Below are 24,328 nucleotides of genomic sequence, written 5' to 3'. Positions count from 1 at the left end.
AATATAAGAAGCGAATTGAATATTTATCCAACACGACTACAATACTAATAGTTCACCAATGCAATCAAGTGTAACATGATGAGTTAAACAAGCCGCATCCACATAGCAAAGAATACTAGAAACTTATTATCGCCTTCTTAACTGGCTTAGAGAAACCAGCCTTCTTGCCATTGTGGCACTCCTTAAATAGATCAATTGCAGTCAGTTCTGCACCCTTACGAGCCTCTTTCTAAAATTGTTTGGAAAACAACGGAACAATAAGAAAACAAAGGAATAAATCACTTTAGTAGCAAAGGAAAACAAGAGAGATCCTTACCAAAGCATGCACATGGGAAATGTAGGGGCGAGAACAAGTTTTATGATGGAACTTAACTTTGGAAAGGTTCTCCTTATTTGACTGGCAGGATTCCTACCATGGTAAAACAAACGTGAGAATTAATGGAGCAACCATAAAGGCTCCTAAGGATTATAATCCAATTTACAGTTCAGAAGTATATGCAACCATAATAGCATGTGAATCAATGTTATCGTCATTTCTCCAAGCAGCACCACTCATGTTTAGTAAAGCAAGGTAGAGACGAGAAAATTTCGGTAGTGGCGGGAGGAGATTTGGAGCGTAAAATTTTTGCACATATTATTCAGACAACATAAAATTTTGTCATTTTGTGAAAATTTGACCTCTAATAGAGTGCATTCGCATATTATTGTTCATTATTAATTCACAATTTGTAACGCCGAAGAGAGTTGTCATGTCTCATCGGTCTTGAGAGCATTGATGTAGTTAGGGTTGAAGTTGCATGGGACCGGTCTCACGGGAGTAATTTGTTTAGGAGACCGGCGTGAGTGTAAAATCGATCACGCTCACATAGACATGACTAGTGTGGTTGTTGCCTCGTCTTGGATAATCGCCGAGTATTTGGTGGTCCGTCAAGACAAAGGGCATCGCCTCACATGGTCATGGAAAGCTCGCGTCAAAGAGGCCGCATCACCTTTGGCCCGTGCTATGCCACTAGGTGACATGTACGCCGGTGATGCCATGGACTTGTAGGCCAAAAAAATTATAAGTGGTTGTTGGATGTGAGCGCTTGGGCTTCGATTCAACTCCTGGAAAATAATATTTTTATCAATTTTATTTTTGAGGGGTTACTTAAAATTGAAAAGTAGTTCTATGTTCATTTATAACTAGGCACGCAATATAGAGAAAAATGTTGAGTTTTCATCCAATTAGCATGCCACGTAGACAAAATTGCTGAGTTTTCATCCACTCATCCTCATCTAGTTTCGATGACCATATATTTTGGTCAAGCTGAAACTAACATAAGGTAGTATGCACAATTCACATCTTTATGACCATTCTATGCATTTGGATAACGACCTTTTGGCCATGAATAGTCATAAGATTATAGGGTTTGGACCTTTCCAGACTCTCCATGACTAATTTACAAATTTTGGTCATGGATCTATGGCCAACTAAACCATTGTCACTATTTTTTGTCACAAACGAGCATATTTTTTGTAGTGTGCCAAGGCACTACACGAGGTATTTTGTTTTTCATGGATGTTTTCCATTTTTCTAGAGTAAAAAAAGCAATAAACGACACATCTAAGGGTGCCTATGCCCACACATATTATTTAAAATTCTATTAGTTCCCTGTAAAATATATGAAAAGTTATTCAATGACACAATTATGATTTTCCGTATCAATTTTTAACACCTTTTCATGTACAAAACATTCGAATTTGAATTATAAGTATTAAATGCGTAGAAAGTGCACATAAAAGCCTAAATATAATAAACGAGCTCGAAAAAATGTCAAATTTGAACACGATGCATTCTAGTGGGTATATTGATCGTAGAAAATAAATCATCGAGAAACGACCAAGGAAATATGGGTTTCCCTTGAAACTTTGTGATTTGTTTGGGCGCACGGTTACTTTATGAAGGTCGTGTGCCTTCTGGAACTGGAACCGTGTGCGTTCACCTTATTGTGAGTTGTGATCGGATTGGTGAGAACTTGAGCCATACGGATAGCGCATGTGCATCATAGTATGCACCGCGATGGAACGGCAATCCACATCTCTCCCATCACACCCGCACACTGTAGTTGCCATTTTAGTTCATACATGCATTAAATTAAGTTATCTACAAAAACTTGCAATAATATATATATATCATAATGACATTAACTAATCACATACGGTTCCTGTTTATGAACCGTTCCTACGTAGACCCTCAACCCCTTCGTCCTCATTCGCACTGATGTATAATTGCTCATTCTCGACCCTGGCCCGCCCAAATTTTCGAGCTCGACGACGCCTGTCGCAGCCGGCTGCCACTGACAAACGTCACCACATTTTTTTCATCGTCTCGCTGACGCCTATCAACCCTGACTTTCTCGACGCTGCTCGATTGGGGATTTCTGCAGGATTTTCTACTGGATTGGGCCTTTTTCTAATGGAGAACTAGGTAATAAATTTTACTAAATATTTGAGCATTCCTTATCGCAGTTTGTTTGTACCTATCAATCACCCGGGGGAAATATCCATCGATGAATTTTTCTTGTAGTTGATTCAAAGGTTTTCATTCGTAGTGTCCACACTGCGAGCACAAATCAGGCAAGTGTGGTTGTGGCGTCCATACGGACAAAAAATTATATCTCACCATATCAAACAACTTCAAGGGGTGCACGACATGTTCAATCTCACCCTACCACGGTTGGCATGGCCTAATATTACGAGCATGTACTATACATTACTAAATTTGGATAAAAGGTGTCACATGCAGCATAGATGTCAAAGATGATATTTTCTTCTAAATTATGGAAATTTAGGGTGTACTGTTCTTTTAGTTACCCTCATAATTGTGTGTCATCTTGCTTACATTATCTGTTTAATTACATATTTTTGTACTTTGATTTCAGTTATTGTTATGTTAAGTTCCCTCAATTTCTCCCATATTTGCTTTGTTGCTCTATTACATGTAACGATTTTATCATTTCTCGTAGTACATCCTCTCTTTGCAAGAACACGCGTACATGGAAATCTTGACATTTACTTAGTTTTATTTTTTTGTTGTCCTATAGTACCCTTCGGGATGCGCACACGTGAGGGAATTCTTGCTGTAGGGTTTGCAATATGTTCATGATTAGCTTGTAGTGGGTGGCTAGAGTGACAGAAGCTTACACCCGAGTAAGGGAGTTTCTTGCATATGGGAGTAAAGGGGACTTGACGTTTAATGCTATGGTTGGGTTCACCTTAATGATTTCTAGTAGTTGCGAAAGCTTGCTAGAGATCCAATCATAAGTTCATATGATCCAAGTGCAGAAAGTATGTTAGCTCATGTCTCTGCCTCATATAAAATTGCAATAATGATTATCGATCTTGTTATCAATTGCCTAGGATGATTCCTCACACCATACCATCATTATTCCACACACGCTATTTGTAATATATTCTAACTTTGTTTAGGTAGTGACTATTTTCATATTTTTGTTCTCCAATTTCATGCAAACCTATCCTCTCTATACCTGCAATGAGGTTTTAATTCTCGTTACTAGATAGATGTCACAACCCTAGTTTCACTTTGCTTGCCAAGCATTCATGCATGCATATTTAAATTCTTTTGAATTTGAAATGCAGAAGTGATCAAGCCTCAGGAACCAAAATTTTGTGAAATATGCAATATAAAAATTCCTTCAAATAGTTCCAAGAAAATGTCCCTCGTTTTCCAATAAATTATTGGCATGATATAAAAATGTCAACCTATATTTTTGGATCACAAAAACATTTTATTTTGGACTTTTGATTTAATCAAACAACTATTTGCAATGGAATTATATTTTCTATATATAAAATGTAGTTTCATTAACTCTCAAAATAACTGTGTGACATTGGATAATTATCTTATGTCACATAAAAATATTTTATGGTTTTATAAAAATGGTTTGAAATTATTTTCTAATCCAAACAAATGTCAGAAAAATAAATAATAGAAACAAAATAAAAAAGAACACAGACTTACCTAGCGCTCACCTGCACGCCCAGCCCAACAGAGGCCACCCTTGTCGTCTTCCTCCTCTTGCCAGAAGGCAGAGGAGAAGCAGGGGACGGTGCTCGTCGTGTGGCAGCCACCTCCTCCATGCGTGCTTGCCTCCCCAAGTTAGCACGGCGATGGGGATGAAACCCCCAGAGTCATCCCAATCTCCTCCTCCTCTCCATTTCCCCTCACTCCTATCCTCTACTCTCCTCTCATCGCCGCCATTAACGAGCTCTCCCCAAGATCGCCACCGACGCCTCTCCGGCCGTAGCGAAGCCCCCCGAGCAGCCCATCGAGTCCGCCTTCCCAAGCAGCTCCTACACGCCGAAGGAATCGAGCCGCAGCCCCCTGAAGCATTGCCGTCGTCGCCATTTTCCCCTCCGGCCATCGAAGACCACCGCTGTCGATTGGGCCTGCCCCGAGCTCCCCTTCCATTGTCGTTGCTCCCATCAGCTTCGCCGTGAGCTGCAGAGCATTTCCCCCTTATTCCCCTTCTCTCCCGTGCACCGCAGCCCCATGCCCCGCATCGAGCCCGAGCCGCCGCCGCAAGAACTCGTCATCGGCGCCAGCTCCGGTCCACTCTAGCCCCAGTCGTTGCCCCCGCTAGATCGGACGCTTCGCCACCTCTCTTTAGTCGTCAACCGCGTGCAAAATGAACCTTTGTAGCGCCGGTTAGGGCATCTCCGGCGAGCCCTCCGTTGCGGTTTGGTCGCTGCCGGCCAACTCCGGTGGGCGCCGACGTGTCAAGGCCATTAGGGCCTAATTAGCCCCCATCAGCCACTGACCAGTGGGCCCTGGGGTGGGTCAAACGCCAATTAGGGGCTGGTCAGCGCGGGTTTACTCCTGGGTCACTAACCAGTGGGCCCCACTGGTCAGGTTTGACCTGGACCGGCTGGTTGACCTGCTGACGCAGGGATGACATCAACGTGACGCAGTAATTCAATTTCTGGTTTTAAATAATTCCAGAAAAATAGCAAAACTTTTAAAATTCATAGAAATTAAAATATAACTCGCATGACAATAATTTATATATGAAAAATTATCAGAAAAAATGCAAGGAATCCAATGGTACCATTTGCATGCATGGTTTGAACAATTTAAACTTGCTTAATAGGACAATTACACAATACGCATATAAATGCTTATATTTGGAGTTTAGAATTGATCTATATTGATCAAATAAACCCCAATTAACTTGTGATCACTTGCATTAGATAAAACCAGCATCATGTTAACATGCCATGCTCATGCATCATTGTGAAGCATTTGTTGTGCTTAATTTGTTCTCTGTTGATTTTCTTGATAGACCTTGCGAGATGTAGTTATCACCGACATCGAAGGACAACTGAGTTCTTCTGATTAACGGGCAAGCAAACCCCCTTGAGCATTCCGATATAATCCCACTCTCTCGCTCTTGCTCTCATTTTAATGCATTAGGACATAATGATTCAACTGCTAATTATGCTACGGTAGATGAACCCATTCCTTTGCATGACCTGTCTTTGTCACAGTAAATAGCTAAACCAAGCAACCTAGCATACCGGGTAGATGCTTGAACCATGTTGTGCCATTACCCTGATATGCTTGCTATGCTTAGAGTTGAGCTGGTCTGATCATCTAGATGATGAATTGGAATGATCATGTCCTACTGATAAGAGTTATGTGTGTGAACCTGTTTTGGTAAAGGTAGCGATGAGAGGCCATGTAGGAGTAAATGGTGGGTTGTCTCATTGATACCGCACTTAGGACCTGAGATCTTGTGTTAGTGTTCCAAGATTAGATATTACCGCACATTTTGGGTTCCGGTAACTCGACCCCTCTCGACCTATTAACTACTCTGTTCTCAGTCCAGGAGTCGCAGTGGTTCGAAACGTTCATAGGTTGTGGCACGGCCTGCTAAGTGGATGAACGGTCCAACCGGGACCGGCTTGGGGCCCTGCTCACATCGTTTGAGGCCATATTGGAAACCTCGGTCGGACTTCCATTATGGTTTCCAACTCAGATAGGCGACTGCCTTGGGCATGAGTCATTGTAGGTCAACGTCCGTGGCCAACTCCCTCGCTGGGCTTCCGCTTGAAGGTTGTCGAGGTGCTTGTTTTTATGTGCACTTGGCGATAAGTGGTGGGAGCATGTGTGACGAAGTACACCCCTGTAGGGTAATTATCTATTTGAGTAGTCGCGTCCTTTGATATGGACTACTTGGATACTTACATGGTTTTTAGATAACTTTAACAGATACTTTAAAATGGTCCACCGTCCAGATAAGTGTGAGTGCTATGGATGGCCTTCTCGTAGGATGACGAGAGAGGATCCATGGTGGTGTATTGATGTGGTGGATATGTGGACTCGTGTGCATTCTCTCGTAGGGATACGAGAGAGGTATAAAACATTGTTGTAGTTTAGGTTAGCCAAAGGTCAAAGATGGCTTTTCTACAGTAAAGCGCACAACCCCGTTCATTGATACATGATGCATATGTAGTTAGTTCTGATGTAAGTCTTGCTGAGTACCTTCATACTCATTTTTGCTTATTTTCATTTTTGGAGAGATAGACGTTGTTCTCTCTACATTTTCCTGTTGACGTTAACATTCATTGAATAGCTTGGGAACCCAGATAGTGGTCTGGATCCTATGGTAGGGTCATTGTAGCTTTGCACGCTCTTGCAGCCGCTTTTAATAGATGTCTGTACCCAGACATGTGACTTCTCCTTGATGCTTGTATGCTCTGAATGTTGGGTCACGTGACCCCTCTGTTTGTAACATTATACTATGTTGGATCTTCGGAGCCTATTAAATAAATGATGAGTCATAGAGTTATGTTGTTATGCCATTGTTGTATCTACACATATCATGCATATTGTGTGTATGTTTGAAATGCATTGGTATGTGTGGGATTCGACACCTAGTTGTGTGCCTCTAGTAGTACTCTTTACAGGGAAATGCCTCTTTGTGCTTCCTCTTGGTAGCTTGCTACAGCTACGGACACATTGATTGACCGACATGTATCCTTCTTAGCTGTTGTGTCTGTCCCCTCGGGGAAATGTCACGCAGTGTAATGGAGTCCTTGTAGCTTGCTACGACTCGTCTACACACGCTGTTGACCGACACCTGCTTTGTTGGGTTATGTATGACTGTCCCTATACGGATGTACCACTTGGGTTCATAACTAGCCATGTCGATCCGTGTTCTCTAACATATGATTGCTGGCGACATTGTCATATACGTGAACCAAAAGGCGCAAATGGTCCCGGCCAAGGTAATGTGCCAGCCGTGGGGATTACCATGTGTGAGGCCACAAAGTGATATGATGTGTTACAAGCTGAAATTGTGTGGCTTAGGATCGTGGTCCCGACAGCATTGGTATCAGAGCTTGACTGTATGTAGGATTACCAAGCCAAACTGGTCAATGTTGAGTCTAGTAACACTATAGTTATATAAGGGAATTGATTGTGGAAAGGGAACATAGATTCTTTTTACTTCTTTCCTCAAGTCACTCTATTCTGAGTCGCCCTATTCTCTTCTACGGGGATTAAGGACTAGGCTTCTTACCTATCTGCTATGATGACGAGTTACTGGACCATGGACTTATAGGATGGTCGGGTGTCAATTCTGTTTCCATCCATTTTGTGAGAAGTGTTTCATATGTTCTTGCTACACCTTGAACCCATGATGTTGAGTTGTTATGTTGCCCAACTCTCTTGCAGGTTGCCTCATATTTCATGCCGGTACAGCCGTTATGCTGTCCGATTTTCCCTAGGATTGTGGTGTTTTAGCGTTCTTCCTTGTTCTTGAACCCTGGTTGTTTCCTTCAGGATGTCGCCAGTAATCCGGAATTCTGTTGGTCGTGGTATGAACCATGGAGATGGTAGGGATGAAGAAGGTCCTCGCGATCCGCCTTTGATGACGGAGGTTATGTTAGAAATTGAGAGGAACAAGTGTGCCACCAACCGTCTATTGGAGCACATTGAGCATAATACAGCCCATCGGTGCAATGAGCTAGTATCCATCAGAGACTTCATCAAATTGAATCCGCCCACCTTCCATCATTCCAATGAGCCACTAGATGCAGATGATGTGCTCCGAAGTATCAACAACAAGCTGCATTATGCAAACGTGGCTGAAGGAGACAAGGTTACTTATGCCTCATATCACCTTGAAGGTTCTACTAGCCTATGGTGGGAGAACTTTGAGGCCATGCGTCCTGCAGGCCAAGTTACTTCCTGGAAGGAGTTCTGTGAAGCTTTTCGTGAGCATCATATTCCGTAGGCCCTGATAGATTGGAAGCAAGAGTAGTTTTTCTATTTGTCTCAAGACAAGATGGATGTGGTTGCTTATAGTTGTGAGTTTGGACGCCTCGCGCGTTATGCACCAGAAAAAGTATGCACAGATGCCAAGAAGGAAGCTAGATTCAGGAAAGGTCTTAACCCAAAGCTTCACCATGATCTAAGTCTGCATGAGTTCATCAGTTTCGAGGTTCTTGTGAACAAAGCCATCCAAGCAGAAACAAGAAGAATGACCTACGAGGAATCTCGCAAGCACAACCGTGATGTTGGATCATCTTCAATTTCTATGTCTCAGAAGCGCAGGATATGGATCTCGAATGCAGATCTTCCTTCGAGATATGTACTGACGCCATCCTATGTGGCGCCTCGTTTGCCGATGCCAAGTGTTCTCCAGAACAACCTCATCAACCAAGTGTTCAACCCAGATCCCCGTCCTATTTATGGAGCATGCCTCAAGTGTAGCCGGCTAGGACACTATTCAAGGGATTGTCCTCTGCGTGTTTATGTTCCACCCCCATCAGGAATGGGCGTTGTTTGTTGCAAGCCGCCAACAAAGAAGCTTAATGTAAGGTTAGTTGCTCCAACTCGTGGATGTGTGCACCATGTATCTGCAGAAGAAGCTCAAGATGATGATGATGGCGTGCTTAAGACGCTTCTTGTCAATTCTCATCCAGCTTCAGTCCTATTTGACTCAGGAGCATCCCACTCCTTCATCTCTGAATGTTATGCCTCCTTGCATAACATTGCTTTTGAAGATATGCCTATCCCATTAGTAATTCAGGCTCCAAGTTCCAAATGGCAAACTAATGCACTAAGCCATGGGAACCAAATCCTTGTCGATGGTTTAATATTCCTTGCTTCTCTGATAGCCCTCAAGACTTCACGTATCAATATCATTTTGGGGATGGACTGGATGTCAGCTCATCATGCCAAAATTGATTGTTTCTCTAGGACTGTTCAGCTTACCCATCCTTCTGGCATGATAGTCAATGTCTCGTCTGGTATTTCAAAACGCCAGATATATGCCCTCAATGCCAATCCTCTTCTAGACCTTGAAAACATTCCGATAGTCCGTGACTTCTCGGATGTCTTTCCAGAAGAACTGCCAGGTGTCCCACCTGAGAGAGTAGAGTTTGTCATAGAACGTGTTCCAGGAACCGCTCCAATTGCTAGAAGACCCTATAAGATGTCTCCCCAAGAATTAGCTAAGCTTAAGATCCAACTCGATGAATCTTTGAACAAAGGTTTCATCCGTCCTAGTTCTTCTCCTTGGGCTTGTCCTGTCCTCTTCATCAAGAAGAAAGATGGTACGGATCGGATCGTTGTAGATTATCGACCAGTTAATCTGGTCATGATAAAGAACAAATATCCGCTCCCCAGGATCAACGATCTGTATGACCAGCTCCCTGGATCTGCAGCCTTTTCCAAGATGGATTCGAGATTAGGTTATCATCAAATCAAAATTAGGAACGGGGACATTCCTAAGACGGCCTTTGTCACTCGTTATGGCCAATACGAGTACACCGTCATGTCCTTCGGTCTAACCAATGCCCCAGCCACCTTCTCTTGCTTAATGAATTTGATCTTCATGGAGTACTTGTACAAATTCGTCGTGGTTTATCTCGATGATATTCATATTTAGTTGAAGAATGAAGAAGAACATGCCGAGCATCTTAGGCTGGTATTGATGAAACTTCCAGAGCACCGCCTTTACGCCAAATTCGCTAAATGTGGATTCTGGTTGCCAGAAGTGACCTATCTAGGCCACGTAATTTCTGCGAAGGGTATTGCTTTCAATCCCGAGAGAGTTCAGGTCGTTCTTGATTGGACTCCACCTAAATCGATGAAGCAAGTTAGGAGTTTCCTTGGCTTAGCGATCTATTGTTGTTGTTTCATTGAGAAGTTCTCCAAAGTTGCCAAACCTCTAACTGAACTCCTCAAGAAAAATAAGAAGTTTGAGTGGACCCCACAGTGTCAGGAAAGTTTTCAGGAGTTGAAAAGATGACTGACTACTGCCCCGGTACTTGTGCCCCTGGATTTCACAAAGGACTTTATTATCTTCTGTGATGCCTCGCGTCAAGGACTTGGATGCATTCTTATGCAAGATCGTCATGTGATTTCCTACGCATCTCGACAGTTGCGTCCACATGAGGAGAATTATCCAACACATGATCTCGAACTTGCAGCTGTAGTTTATGCAATGTTAACCTGGCGACATTACCTTCTGGGTAATCATTGCGAAATATACACTCATCACCAGAGTCTCAAGTATATATTCACCCAACCGGATTTGAATCTCAGGCAAAGACGTTGGGTTGAGTTGATCACGGACTACGACTCAGGAATATCTTACACCCCAGGCAAAGCCAATGCCATGCCCAAGATGCGACCCTATCCTTAATTTGGCACGAGGGCCTCGTCAGGGATAGAAGCGCATCTCGTCGTGTCGCAAGAATGGATATCGTTACAAGTACATGTACTGAAAAGAAGAGATATATATAGAGTTGGCTTACACTCGCCACAAGCTACATCAAAGTCACATCAGTACATTACGTAATCATCAAGAGTAAGAGCAGGGTCCGACTACGGACGAAAACAAACGACAAAAGACGAGCGACGTCCATCCTTGCTATCCCAGGCTGCTGGCCTGGAACCCATCCTAGATCGATGAAGAAGAAGAAGAAGAAGCAACTCCAAATGAACAAACAACGCGCTCGCGTCACGTAACCTTTACATGTACCTGCAACTGGTGTTGTAGTAATCTGTGAGCCACAGGGGGACTCAGCAATCTCATTTCCAAAGGTATCAAGACTAGCAAAGCTTAATGGGTGAGGCATGGTTAAGTGGTGAGGTTGCAGCAGCGGCTAAGCACATATTTAGTGGCTAACTTACGAGTACAAGAAAATAAGAGGGGGAAGATCTACGCATAACGGACGTGAACTACTGATGATCAAATGAATGACCCTGAACACCTACCTACGTCAGTCATAACCCCACCGTGTCCTCGATCGGAGAAGGAACTCACGAAAGAGGCGGTCACGGTTATGCACACAGTTGGCAAGTTTTAATTAAGTTAACTTCAAGTTATCTAGAACCAGTGTTAAACAAAGTTTCCACGTTTCCACATAACCGCGGGCACGGCTTTCCGAAAAATTTAACCCTGCAGGGGTGCTCCAACTAGTCCATCACAAATTACCACAAGCCGCATAGAAATCCTCAATCACGAAGCTCGCGATCTCGTCGGATTCCCTAATGGAAAACCTCAACTCTGAGATTACCCAAAGCATCACCGGAATCCCGATGCACAAGATATCTCGTCAAAGGTAAAACTAATCCAGCAAGGCCGCCCGACGTGTCGACGAAACCGATAGGTGCCGCGTATCTCGTTCTTAGGACACGACGGATGGAACTAGCTACGAGTGCCAACCTCGAGTTTCCTCGCGGTGGCCCCGCAGGCAGACCGTTTGGGACCAACACCATCAGCACTAGCCCCCCTGTTTATGTAAAATTACTCCTCGGGTAGCGCTAACTCCCTATGCATTTCAATTTAACAAAATTATTATGTTGGGCAAAAGTAAAACCAATGGTGGGCCTTGCCAGACCAGCTTTAATCTAAAACAAATTATCAAGGGGGTCCCCATAACAACCCCGGTCGTGTTAGGAGCGCTCATTTACGGAACATAACACCGGTAGCCGGAAACTAAGGGGGCAAAGGTGGAACAAAACACCAGGCTAGAAAGGTCGAGCCTTCCACCTTTTACCAAGTATATAGGTGCATTAAATTAAATAGCACTGATATGGTGATATGACAAGGGACCCATGCTTTCACATGGAAGCAAAGCACCTGCAACTAGCAGCGCTAACAACAAGGTTAAGCAAGCAGTAACATAGCCAATCAGTGGTTTGCTAGGTCGAACATGTTGAAGGTTAACATGGCATTGTTGAGAGGCTGATATTTAACAAGTGGTAGGCAACGAGACATAAACGATAGAAGCGATAAACTAGCATGGCAATGATAGTAATGGTATCTAGGGAAATGATCATCTTGCCTGAGATCCCGCTTGGAAGAAGAATGCCTCCGTGAAGCAGACGAACCGACGTAGTCGAACGGGTCCTCACAATCCGGCACGCTGCGGAACTCTATCGAGATGAAGCAAACCGGAAACACAAATCAACACACGAAATTCACCACACGATGCACAGCACATATGATGCATGAGCTACTGAATACATGCAAGTCACGGCATGAAAAATCACACAATCAAACACTACACATTAAGTGAAGGTCAATATGCACGAGTTGCATATTGACGAAACTCCACGTTAATTATTTAGTTCTATCCCGATTAGATACACGGCAATATTAAATGTGGTTAAACATGGCAAGAGGTGAAGCGCAATTAATCTACCTATCTAGGCATTTTAAATGAGGTCGTAAATGACTTATAGCATATCCGAAACGACCTCACATGTTAATTTACAATTCTGTCCAGATCTGAACTAACACATTTAATTGGTTGTTAAACAGCAAAACAAATAGGTTCACGTGATTCTACGCGTCAAGACAAGCAATCTACACATAAAGAACATCTCCAACGGAGCTACGGAACAAAAGTTACAAGCACCGCAAGATATGATGGCATGAATTCAAAATGTGTGCAACGATGGCTACGGACACTTCAAAACAAACAAACATCAAGAGAAAATGAAACTACACAAGATTCTAAGCAAGTTTCATGTAGGACACGATCAAAACGGAGCTACGGTTCGAAAACTACGAGCAGAACAAGAAATCACTACAATCTGCCAAAAACAGCCTTTCCTACGCCCCACAACTACGAGCTACACTACTCCGAAAAACTCAAGCAAGGCACGGCACGGAAGAGGGCAAGAAGAACTACTAAAAACAACTAACAACAACTAGCATGGCATCATGGAACACTAGGAAAAGAAGACACAACATGGCATCGCACACACTATTTCAGACTTAGTGAAAATTACACCTCGTGAAAGTGCAGTTTTCGATCTGAAGCAATATTGACAGCAGCAAAATCCTAAGCTACAGGTCTCCAAATGGCATGAAACCTCCCATCATGCTAGAGAAACACAAGGGGTACAACTAAATCCATTGGACCAACCTCAAAAGAGCTACAGATCACAAGATGCAAGCAAGACAAGACAGCAACAAAATATAACAGATTCCAGACTTACAAATATTTCAGCACGTCCAAAACAGCACTATTTCTAGCAACTTGAGGGCAAGAAAACGACACCTAAACATGCATTTCTATTGCAACCAAAAATACCAGGGGCTAAACAAAACATCCAAGATCAACTCTCTAGTTGACAACTCGGTCAACGACGCACGGAATAAATCCTACGAATTAAACAAAAGGGCAACTTAGCAAAATATCTCGCGAACTAACTTACTCGAAAGCTAAAACTAATTGCACAGAAAAATCCATGGGATTTTTTACCCCGGAAACGTATAAAATATGTGGGGTTTGCGACACAAAATAAAGCCACACAATAATGCGGGAGAATAACCTATATACGGGAAAATAAACTACCGGCAAATCCCTACACGTAAAAAATACAATGATCGCTCTAAAATACGTAGAAATATGGTCCCTAAAACATGGACATTTATACTATGGTATACGGGCAGTCCGGACACGCACGAGAAATAAATACGGGCACTAACCTAATGAGACAGCATGGTAAACAGTGCATTTGTCACCTTAAACTAGCTCAAATAATTATGCAAGTTATGAAATCGTATTCTTCTCGCAAAACTACCCCAAAAACATATATAATACGCGTCGTTCCAACTTATGGTTTAAAAACTACGGACGATCTAAGATATGCCTATTTTTCTGGAATTTATTAAATTCCGGAAAATCCTAAATAGCTAACGGGCCTAAACTACTACTAACAGGCCGAATTTCTAACTCGGCTAACAGGGGGCGCAAGATAGGGAAAAGTGCACAGGCGGGGAATACTCACCTTGGGGCCTAGGGAGAGGAGGCCGAGGCTTGGGCCGAATTGGAGGGGCTGGAGGCCAGCTGGCCTGAGGTGGCCACGCCTGGCCAGGCCGGTTGGGCCGGGGCGCTCGAGACGCGTCGCTGGGCCGGCTCGGGGCCCAGCCGAGCGGCCACGTGCGGCTGCGGGAGCGGGGCGGTTCCCGTCGGGCTCCTCCCGAGCGGGAACCAGGGCGCGTCGCTGGGGATCCCGGGGCAGGGACCGGTGGCGAGCGGCGGCGAGGCCCCACAGGGCGGCGGCGAAGGCGGAGCCGCGAGCTGGGGCAAGATCTCGGCCGGCAAGATCCCGCGGCGGCGCAAGGGAGCCACGACAAGAGCTCCTGAGAACTCCGGCAGAGGCTGCGGGCTGGTTCCGCGCGTTCCCGGCGAGCTGCTGCAGGGGCCGGCGGCGCCGACGACGACCAGAGGGAGGAGGAAGCCGGCGGGGCAGTTGGAGGCGTGGGGCGCCGGCGGGGAAGGCGCGGGGGCGCTGACCTGCTCGTGCTCAGCGACGGGAGGCAGGGAGGAGCGGTGGCGCTCAGGCCCAGATGGGTTTCGGGCGGGCCCGGCGGCTGGAGGTGGGAGACAGGGGAGAGAGAGTGGGGAAATTAGGGTTTCGGGACGGCGCGGATCCCGAGGTGGAGAGGGGTTGGTTGCCTAAAATTAAGGAGGGGGCCTATATATAGACAACCGGGGGGCTCGGTTAACCGGAATCGCGCTCCGGATCCAACCGCGGGGTCGGATTCGGACGATCCCGAACGCGGGTAAGGGTACGCGGCCGTGTAGAGGGGATATCCGGAGATGAGAGGGGAAACGGGCGGCGCGGCAACGATTTTTAAAACACCGACAGACGTCCGACGGTAGCCCGAATACGGTGCCACTATGGTGGACCGTCCGGGTACCAGACGGACTCCGATCGCGACGAAATTCGACAGGCGGCCTACCTATATATAAATAATACCGCATGACAAATCTCAACCCGTTTAGAGGAAGTTTCACGCACACTTTAAAAACAGGGTTTCGACGGTGCCGCGGACGCGTGCGTGTACGGTCGGACTCAGAACGGACAACGACGAGGACCGGCAACTACTAACGGATGCAAGTTTTGAAAACGGGCGGCAACGGGATGCCGATGCAATGCTGATGATGCGCATGATGCGATGATGATGCGACAAATAAAAATAGGCACACGACGAAAACGGAAAGAGAGGGGAATCTTCTAGAACGTCGGCGTCGGGCTGTCAGAACTCTCCTACACTACAAGAGGATCTCGCCCCGAGATCCAAGAATGAAAGGGGGAGAGGATGAGAAAGAACAAGAGGTAAAAATTTAATCGCTTCTTGACAAACGAGTGAAACCAATGATCCTTGAAGGTTGCAAAGAGATGAGGACTGATATGAGAAGGAAGCAAGAATTCACGGAAAATTTCGGCAGCACTTCGGTAGGAAAATGGGACAAAAAATTCGACAAGGTGGAAGAAATAGACAATATTCATTACAAACAACTAAATAGAACAAGGGAACACCATGATCTTGATAGAACAACATGATTGACCCAAAAGAGCAACATCACAAGGCCTCCGGAACAGATAGAATAGGAACTAACTCATACGGAAGAAGAGAATGGAGAAAGGAATGACAACTATTATTACCATAGAATTGAAGAGCCTTCGGACAGAGAATTAACGTAGCAGTTGGAAAACCAACAACGAAAAGAACAAGGTAGTAGTGGTCTTATGAACATCATCTCAACAAATATGAGGTAACAAACAACCACTAAAGGAACAAGGACAGATGAAAGCAAAGATATGAAAACTTCTTACACCGAGAAGACACATTGAGAACTAGGATTAATGACAAGCACCATGATAGCAGCAATCCATAGGAAAAGCTTTAGGTGAAATCCAACCCAAGATAGCTCAATGAAGAAACCATGAGTTGGGAATATCTCATGATCATAGAATTGGTGGGTTTAATTATCTCATTCCTGAAAGGCAATCTCTTCGAGGCTCCTACACTAACAAGAATGCTATAATACCACCTCAAATGATAAAGGAAGAACAATTGCCATATAAATGGAAGAGAAAGGATACTTGAGGTTCTCCAACAAGAATCTTGAAGAAGACTTGAGAATGAATCACATCCTTGAAAAACCACCATGATGGACCACCGTATACAAAAGAATGACGGAAAGATATCAAGGAAGAAAAGAATAAGATTATGACCTGACCAGATTTAGATGAAGCCTCACAAAGAGATACTTGAGAAAACTTGGAACTCCAGAAAATAAAGATAAGAACACTAGAGAAAAGGAATTGATATCATGAGCCACTCCGGAAGAAGAATTGAAATCTCTTGGAAGAAGGAAGAACAAGAATAAGAATTATATTATGCTTATCCTTCATCAAGTTAAATTGATGACAAGCAACGGATCTAGCATACCACTTATTCTTCTGGAAATGATTAAGGAGAGATATAAGCACAAACTGGAAGAAAATCTTGAAAGAGGCACCGGTGAGAATTGAAATAAATGAGGCAACCAAGAATTAATGGAGATGCAAGAGAATGAAAAGATCATGAACCACCTCAGAGAAAACTTGAACAAAGCGTCGGAATAACCGAGAGACGAGCGAAGAGACAGCAATGGAGAAGAATTAGAGAACGAAAGCTGCAAGCTGAAAACGAAGAAGTCTTCTGCAATGATGGCCTTCAGAGAATCGAGAATGAAACAATTCATAAATGCGCCGGATAGCAAGAAAGGGATACTCATGATTGGAACAAATAAGATGACGACACCAAGCTGAAATGATGAATCTCGAAGAGAATGAACCAAGATTTACGAGGAACACTCCTTCGAATTTGCAAGGTGAGAATGATGACGAGAAACAACACCAAGAATAGCTGAGACACTCCGGAATAATGAAGAATGAAAGGTTGAGCCAAATATGAGAATTAATTCAAATAGATCTTGAAGAAGGAATATGACTGATGAAATCATACTTACGTCATAGTTGAAAAGAATTAAGGATCTCTGAAAAAATAGATTAGAAGAGCCAGATAAGATCCTGGGAAAAACATGTGGGTTATGGGCCCACTCAAAGAAATCACCGTTGAAAAGATTGCCCAAAAGATAGATATTGCACCGATATGAATGAAGACTAGATGAGGTTAGCACCCTGAAATAATTAAAGAATTGGGAACAAGAATTCTGAGATAACTTCAACGCTCCGGATGGAACATAGATGAAAGAATAACAAGATAGGTTGATAATACTCAACAACATAGGAAAGAATTTAATGTTTGAAAAGGATATGATGACCCTGGATAACTGAATGAAATTCACCGGTAAGGATGACAAGAATGAATAAAGATGAACATGACACTCCTGAGAATCTTCACAACGAATCACCGGGTAAGAGAGAAAAGAACACACAACGGAAGCACAATGAAAAGAAAACTCTTGGATGAAAATCCAATCACTGAAGAAAAGGGTGGGAGGGCGGGGAAAAACAAAGACAACTTGAGACAGATGAGATGAACTCCGGAAAGAATTGAGAAAATGATCTGCAAAAACTGGAGAAGATTCAATTCAGTTGTAGAGAAGCACACCGGTTGGAAAAGAATTGATATGACAACTCCGGTAGACAAGAATTGCCACGAGAATTGATTTGAGCAAAAGAATTAGCATTCACGTAAAAATATGAGAACACCTCTTAGGAAAGATCTGAAATCACCACTTGACATCAAAGCAACTTGAATTACCATATTCAACAAAACAAAGGGAGAGGCTTAAGAAACAAGCCAGAACAAACTCATGAGAAAGATTTCCGTTCGATATTTTCGTGGACAGGATCGCACGGGCTCGATTTACAGTAGCCATCAAGTGCAAGGCAGTGCACCCGACATACGAAGCGTCCCCGAGTCGTAGCAAGCTACAAGGGCTCTTTAAGACACAACGTGTACCGCTGTAAGTCGACCGTGAACAAACGAATCCACTAGATGTCGAACCCTAACCTAACATCATGCATTTGTTGGAAGATTGTCCTATAAGCAACTACTTGAATTCCCACCTATGAATTCCCGAAATATCTGGTCATGCAATCTGGTACACGGATACAAGGAGTAATAATCACACAACTCCTATACTAACCCGTCACCTGTATCACATCCGTCAACACACAACCAGAATCTCGGACCTTCATCTACAATAGACCCTCGTGATCACAACGATACAAAGTATAGCAGTACTCCCGAACAATCTGCACCAGTACTGGGGACAACGGGGTTATCTCGCCACTACTAGTATTGAAGCAATTACGAACATCCTTCGTTCTTAGATACTAAGAAATCTGAATGATGACAATGTGCTCAAGAATCCCCTGGAGCTCAACTCCCCGGAAGAAAATCAAGTCAGACAGGAGGCACCAAGACAGAACTCCGTCACATCGGCATCATATAGATCCCAAGAATATCCGCGTGATCCTAAAAAAATTTGAGTGAGAAGAGGAGTAGAATAAATTATTACGTCAAGATTCCTCACCAGAGCATAGAAGAGGAGAAAAAAAGAATCCTACTCTCCGATATATAACTAAGACTCAAAGTAGTTTTTCTCTAGACTCGACTCGGCCAAGTTCGATCAATCAAGGGGGCTCCTAGGTCGGTACTGCTCTGATACCAACTTGTCATGCCCAAGATGCGACCCTATCCTTAATTTGGCACGAGGACCTCGTCAGGGATAGAAGCGCATCTCGTCGTGTCGCAAGAATGGATATCGTTACAAGTACATGTACTGAAAAGAAGAGATATATATAGAGTTGGCTTACACTCGCCACAAGCTACATCAGAGTCACATCAGTACATTACATAATCATCAAGAGTAAGAGCAGGGTCCGACTACGGACGAAAACAAACGACAAAATAAGAACGGCGTCCATCCTTGCTATCCCAGGCTGCCGGCCTGGAACCCATCCTAGATCGATGAAGAAGAAGAAGAAGAAGCAACTCCAAATGAACAAACAACGCGCTCGCATCACGTAACCTTTACCTGTACCTGCAACTGGTGTTGTAGTAATCTGTGAGCCACAGGGGGACTCAGCAATCTCATTTCCAAAGGTATCAAGACTAGCAAAGCTTAATGGGTGAGGCATGGTTAAGTGGTGAGGTTGCAGCAGCGGCTAAGCACATATTTAGTGGCTAACTTACGAGTACAAGAAAATAAGAGAGGGAAGATCTACGCATAACGGACGTGAACTACTGATGATCAAATGAATGACCCTGAACACCTACCTACGTCAGTCATAACCCCACCGTGTCCTCGATCGGAGAAGGAACTCACGAAAGAGGCGGTCACGGTTACGCACACAGTTGGCAAGTTTTAATTAAGTTAACTTCGAGTTATCTAGAACCAGTGTTAAACAAAGTTTCCATGTTGCCACATAACCGCGGGCACGGCTTTCCGAAAAATTTAACCCTGCAGGGGTGCTCCAACTAGTCCATCACAAATTACCACAAGCCGCATAGAAATCCTCAATCACGAAGCTCGCGATCTCGTTGGATTCCCTAATGGAAAACCTCAACTCTGAGATTACCCAAAGCATCACCGGAATCCCGATGCACAAGATATCTCGTCAAAGGTAAAACTAATCCAGCAAGGCCGCCCGACGTGTCGACGAACCCGATAGGAGCCGCGTATCTCGTTCTCAGGACACGACGGATGGAACTAGCTACGAGTGCCAAACCTCGAGTTTCCTCGTGGTGGCCCCGCACGCAGACCGTTTGGGACCAACACCGTCAGCACTGGCCCCCCCTGTTTATGTAAAATTACTCCTCGGGTAGCGCTAACTCCCTATGCATTTCAATTTAACAGAATTATTATGTTGGGCAAAAGTAAAACCAATGTTGGGCCTTGCCAGACCAGCTTTAATCTAAAACGAATTATCAAGCGGGTCCCCATAACAACCCCGATCGTGTTAGGAGCGCTCATTTACGGAACATAACACCGGTAGCCGGAAACTAAGGGGGCAAAGGTGGAACAAAACACCAGGCTAGAAAGGTCGAGCCTTCCACCTTTTACCAAGTATATAGGTGCATTAAATTAAATAGCATTAATATGGTGATATGACAAGGGACCCATGCTTTCACATGGAAGCAAAGCACCTGCAACTAGCAACGCTAACAACAAGGTTAAGCAAGCAGTAACATAGCCAATCAGTGGTTTGCTAGGTCGAACAGGTTGAAGGTTAACATGGCATTGTTGAGAGGCTGATATTTAACAAGTGGTAGGCAACGAGACATAAACGATAGAAGCGATAAACTAGCATGGAAATGATAGTAATGGTATCTAGGGAAATGATCATCTTGCCTGAGATCCCGCTTGGAAGAAGAATGCCTCCGTGAAGCAGACGAACCGACGTAGTCGAACGGGTCCTCACAATCCGGCACGCTGCGGAACTCTATCGAGACGAAGCAAACCGGAAACACAAATCAACACATGATGCACAGCACATATGATGTATGAGCTACTGAATACATGCAAGTCACGGCATGACAAATCACACAATCAAACACTACACATTTAGTGAAGCTCAATATGCACGAGTTGCATATTCACGAAACTCCACGTTAATTATTTAGTTCTATCCCGATTAGATACACGGCAATATTAAATGTGGTTAAATATGGCAAGAGGTGAAGCACAATTAATCTACCTATCTAGGCATTTTAAATGAGGTCGGAAATGACTTATAGCATCTCCGAAACGACCTCACATGTTAATTTACAATTCTGTCCAGATCTGAACTAACACATTTAATTGGTTGTTAAACAGCAAAACAAATAGGTTCACGTGATTCTACGCGTCAAGACAAGCAATCTACACATAAAGAACATCTCCAACGGAGCTACGGAACAAAAGTTACAAGCACCGCAAGATATGATGGCATGAATGCAAAATGTGTGCAACGACGGCTACGGACACTTCAAAACAAACAACCATCAAGATAAAATGAACCTACACAAGATTCTAAGCAAGTTTCATGTAGGACACGATCAAAACGGAGCTACGGTTCGAAAACTACGAGCAAAACAATAAATCACTACAATCTGCCAAAAACAGCCACATAGCATTTCCTACGCCCCACAACTACGAGCTACACTACTCCGAAATACTCAAGCAAGGCACAGCACTGAAGAGGGCAAGAAGCACTACTACAAACAACTAACAACAACTAGCATGGCATCATGGAACACTAGGAAAAGAAGACACAACATGGCATCGCACACACTATTTCAGACTTAGTGAAAATTACACCTCGTGAAAGTGCAGTTTTCGATCTGAAGCAATATTGACAGCAGCAAAATCCTAAGCTACAGGTCTCCAAATGGCATGAAAATTCACAGCATGCTAGAGAAACACAAGGGGTACAACTACCTCCATTGGACCAACATCAAAAGAGCTACAGATCACAAGATGCAAGCAAGACAAGACAGCAACAAAATATAACAGATTCCAGACTTAGAAATATTTCAGCACGCCCAAAACAGCAATATTTCTAGCAACTTGAGGGCAAGCAAACGACACCTAAACATGCATTTCTATTGCAACCAAAAATAGTAGGGGCTAAACAAAACATCCAACATCAACTCTCTAGTTGACAACTCCGTCAACGACGCACGGAATAAATCCTACGAATTAAACAAAAGGGCAACTTAGCAAAATATCTCGCGAACTGACTTACTTTAAAGCTAAAACTAATTGCACCCCCGGAAACATATAAAATATGTGGGGTTTGCAACACAAAATAAAGCCACACAATAATGCGGGAGAATAACCTATATACGGGAAAATAAACTACCGGCAAATCCCTACACGTAAAAAATACAATGATCGCTCTAAAATACGTAGAAATATGGTCCCTAAAACATGGACATTTATACTATGGTATACGTGTTGGGGAACGTCGCATGGGAAACAAAAAATTTCCTACGCGCACGAAGACCTATCATGGTGATGTCCATCTACGAGAGGGGATGAGTGATCTACGTACCCTTGTAGATCGTACAGCAGAAGCGTTAGAGAACGCGGTTGATGTAGTGGAACGTCCTCACGTTCCTCGATCCGCCCCGCGAACAATCCCGCGATCAGTCCCACGATCTAGTACCGAACGGACGGCACCTCCGCGTTCAGCACACGTACAGCTCGACGATGATCTCGGCCTTTTTGATCCAGCAAGAGAGACTGAGAGGTAGAAGAGTTCTCCGGCAGCGTGACGGCGCTCCGGAGGTTGGTGATGACCTTGTCTCAGCAGGGCTCCGCCCAAGCTCCGTAGAAACGCGATCTAGAGGAAAAACCGTGGAGGTATGTGGTCGGGCAGCCGTGAGAAAGTCGTCTCAAATCAGCCCTAAAACCTCCGTATATATAGGTGGGAGGGAGGGGGGCCTTGCCTTGGGGTCCAAGGACCCCCAAGGAGTCGGCCGAGCCAAAGGGGGGGAGGACTCCCGCCCCAAACCGAGTTGGACTTGGTTTGGTGGGAGGAGTCCCCCTTCCTTCCCACCTCCTTCCTTTTTTTTCTTTCCTCTTGATTTTTCTTCTCTAGGCGCATTGGGCACTTGTGGGCTGTCCCACCAGCCCACTAAGGGCTGGTGTGGCTCCCCCAATGCCTATGGGCTTCCCCGGGGTGGGTTGCCCCCCCCGGTGAACTCCCGGAACCCATTCGTCATTCCCGGTACATTCCCGGTAACTCCGAAAACCTTCCGGTAATCAAATGAGGTCATCCTATATATCAATCTTCGTTTCCGGACCATTCCGGAAACCCTCGTGACGTCCGTGATCTCATCCGGGACTCCGAACAACATTCGATAACCAACCATATAACTCAAATACGCATAAAATAACGTCGAACCTTAAGTGTGCAGACCCTGCGGGTTCGAGAACTATGTAGACATGACCCGAGAGACTCCTCGGTCAATATCCAATAGCGGGACCTGGATGACCATATTGGATCCTACATATTCTACGAAGATCTTATCGTTTGAACCTCAGTGCCAAGGATTCGTATAATCCCGTATGTCATTCCCTTTGTCCTTCGGTATGTTACTTGCCTGAGATTCGATCGTCAGTATCCGCATACCTATTTCAATCTCGTTTTACCGGCAAGTCTCTTTAGTCGTTCCGTAATACAAGATCCCGCAACTTACACTAAGTTACATTGCTTGCAAGGCTTGTGTGTGATGTTGTATTACCGAGTGGGCCCCCGAGATACCTCTCCGTCACACGGAGTGACAAATCCCAGTCTTGATCCATACTAACTCAACTAACACCTTCGGAGATACCTGTAGAGCATCTTTATAGTCACCCAGTTACGTTGCGACGTTTGATACACACAAAGCATTCCTCTGGTGTCAGTGAGTTATATGATCTCATGGTCATAGGAAAAAAATACTTGACACGCAGAAAACAGTAGCAACAAAATGACACGATCAACATGTTACGTCTATTAGTTTGGGTCTAGTCCATCACGTGATTCTCCCAATGACGTGATCCAGTTATCAAGCAACAACACCTTGTTTTAATCAGAAGACACTGACTATCATTGATCAACTGGCTAGCCAACTAGAGGCATGCTAGGGACGGTGTTTTGTCTATGTATCCACACATGTAAATGAGTCTTCATTCAATACAATTATAGCATGAATAATAAACTATTATCTTGATACAGGAATTATAATAATAACTATACATTTATTATTGCCTCTAGGGCATAATTCCAACATTCTCCCACTTGCACTAGAGTCAATAATCTAGCCCTCACATCACCATGTGAATTACATTGTAATAAATCTAACACCCATACAGTTCTGGTGTTGATCATGCTTTGGCCGTGGAAGAGGTTTAGTCAGCGGGTCTGCTACATTCAGATCCGTGTGCACTTTGCATATATTCACGTCCTCTCCCTCGACGTAGTCGCGAATGAGGTTGAAGCGTCGTTTGATGT

This window comes from Hordeum vulgare, chromosome 3H, assembly GCF_904849725.1.
Source record: "Hordeum vulgare subsp. vulgare chromosome 3H, MorexV3_pseudomolecules_assembly, whole genome shotgun sequence".
NCBI lineage: Eukaryota > Viridiplantae > Streptophyta > Magnoliopsida > Poales > Poaceae > Hordeum > Hordeum vulgare.
Note: the sequence above shows the minus strand (reverse complement) of the source record.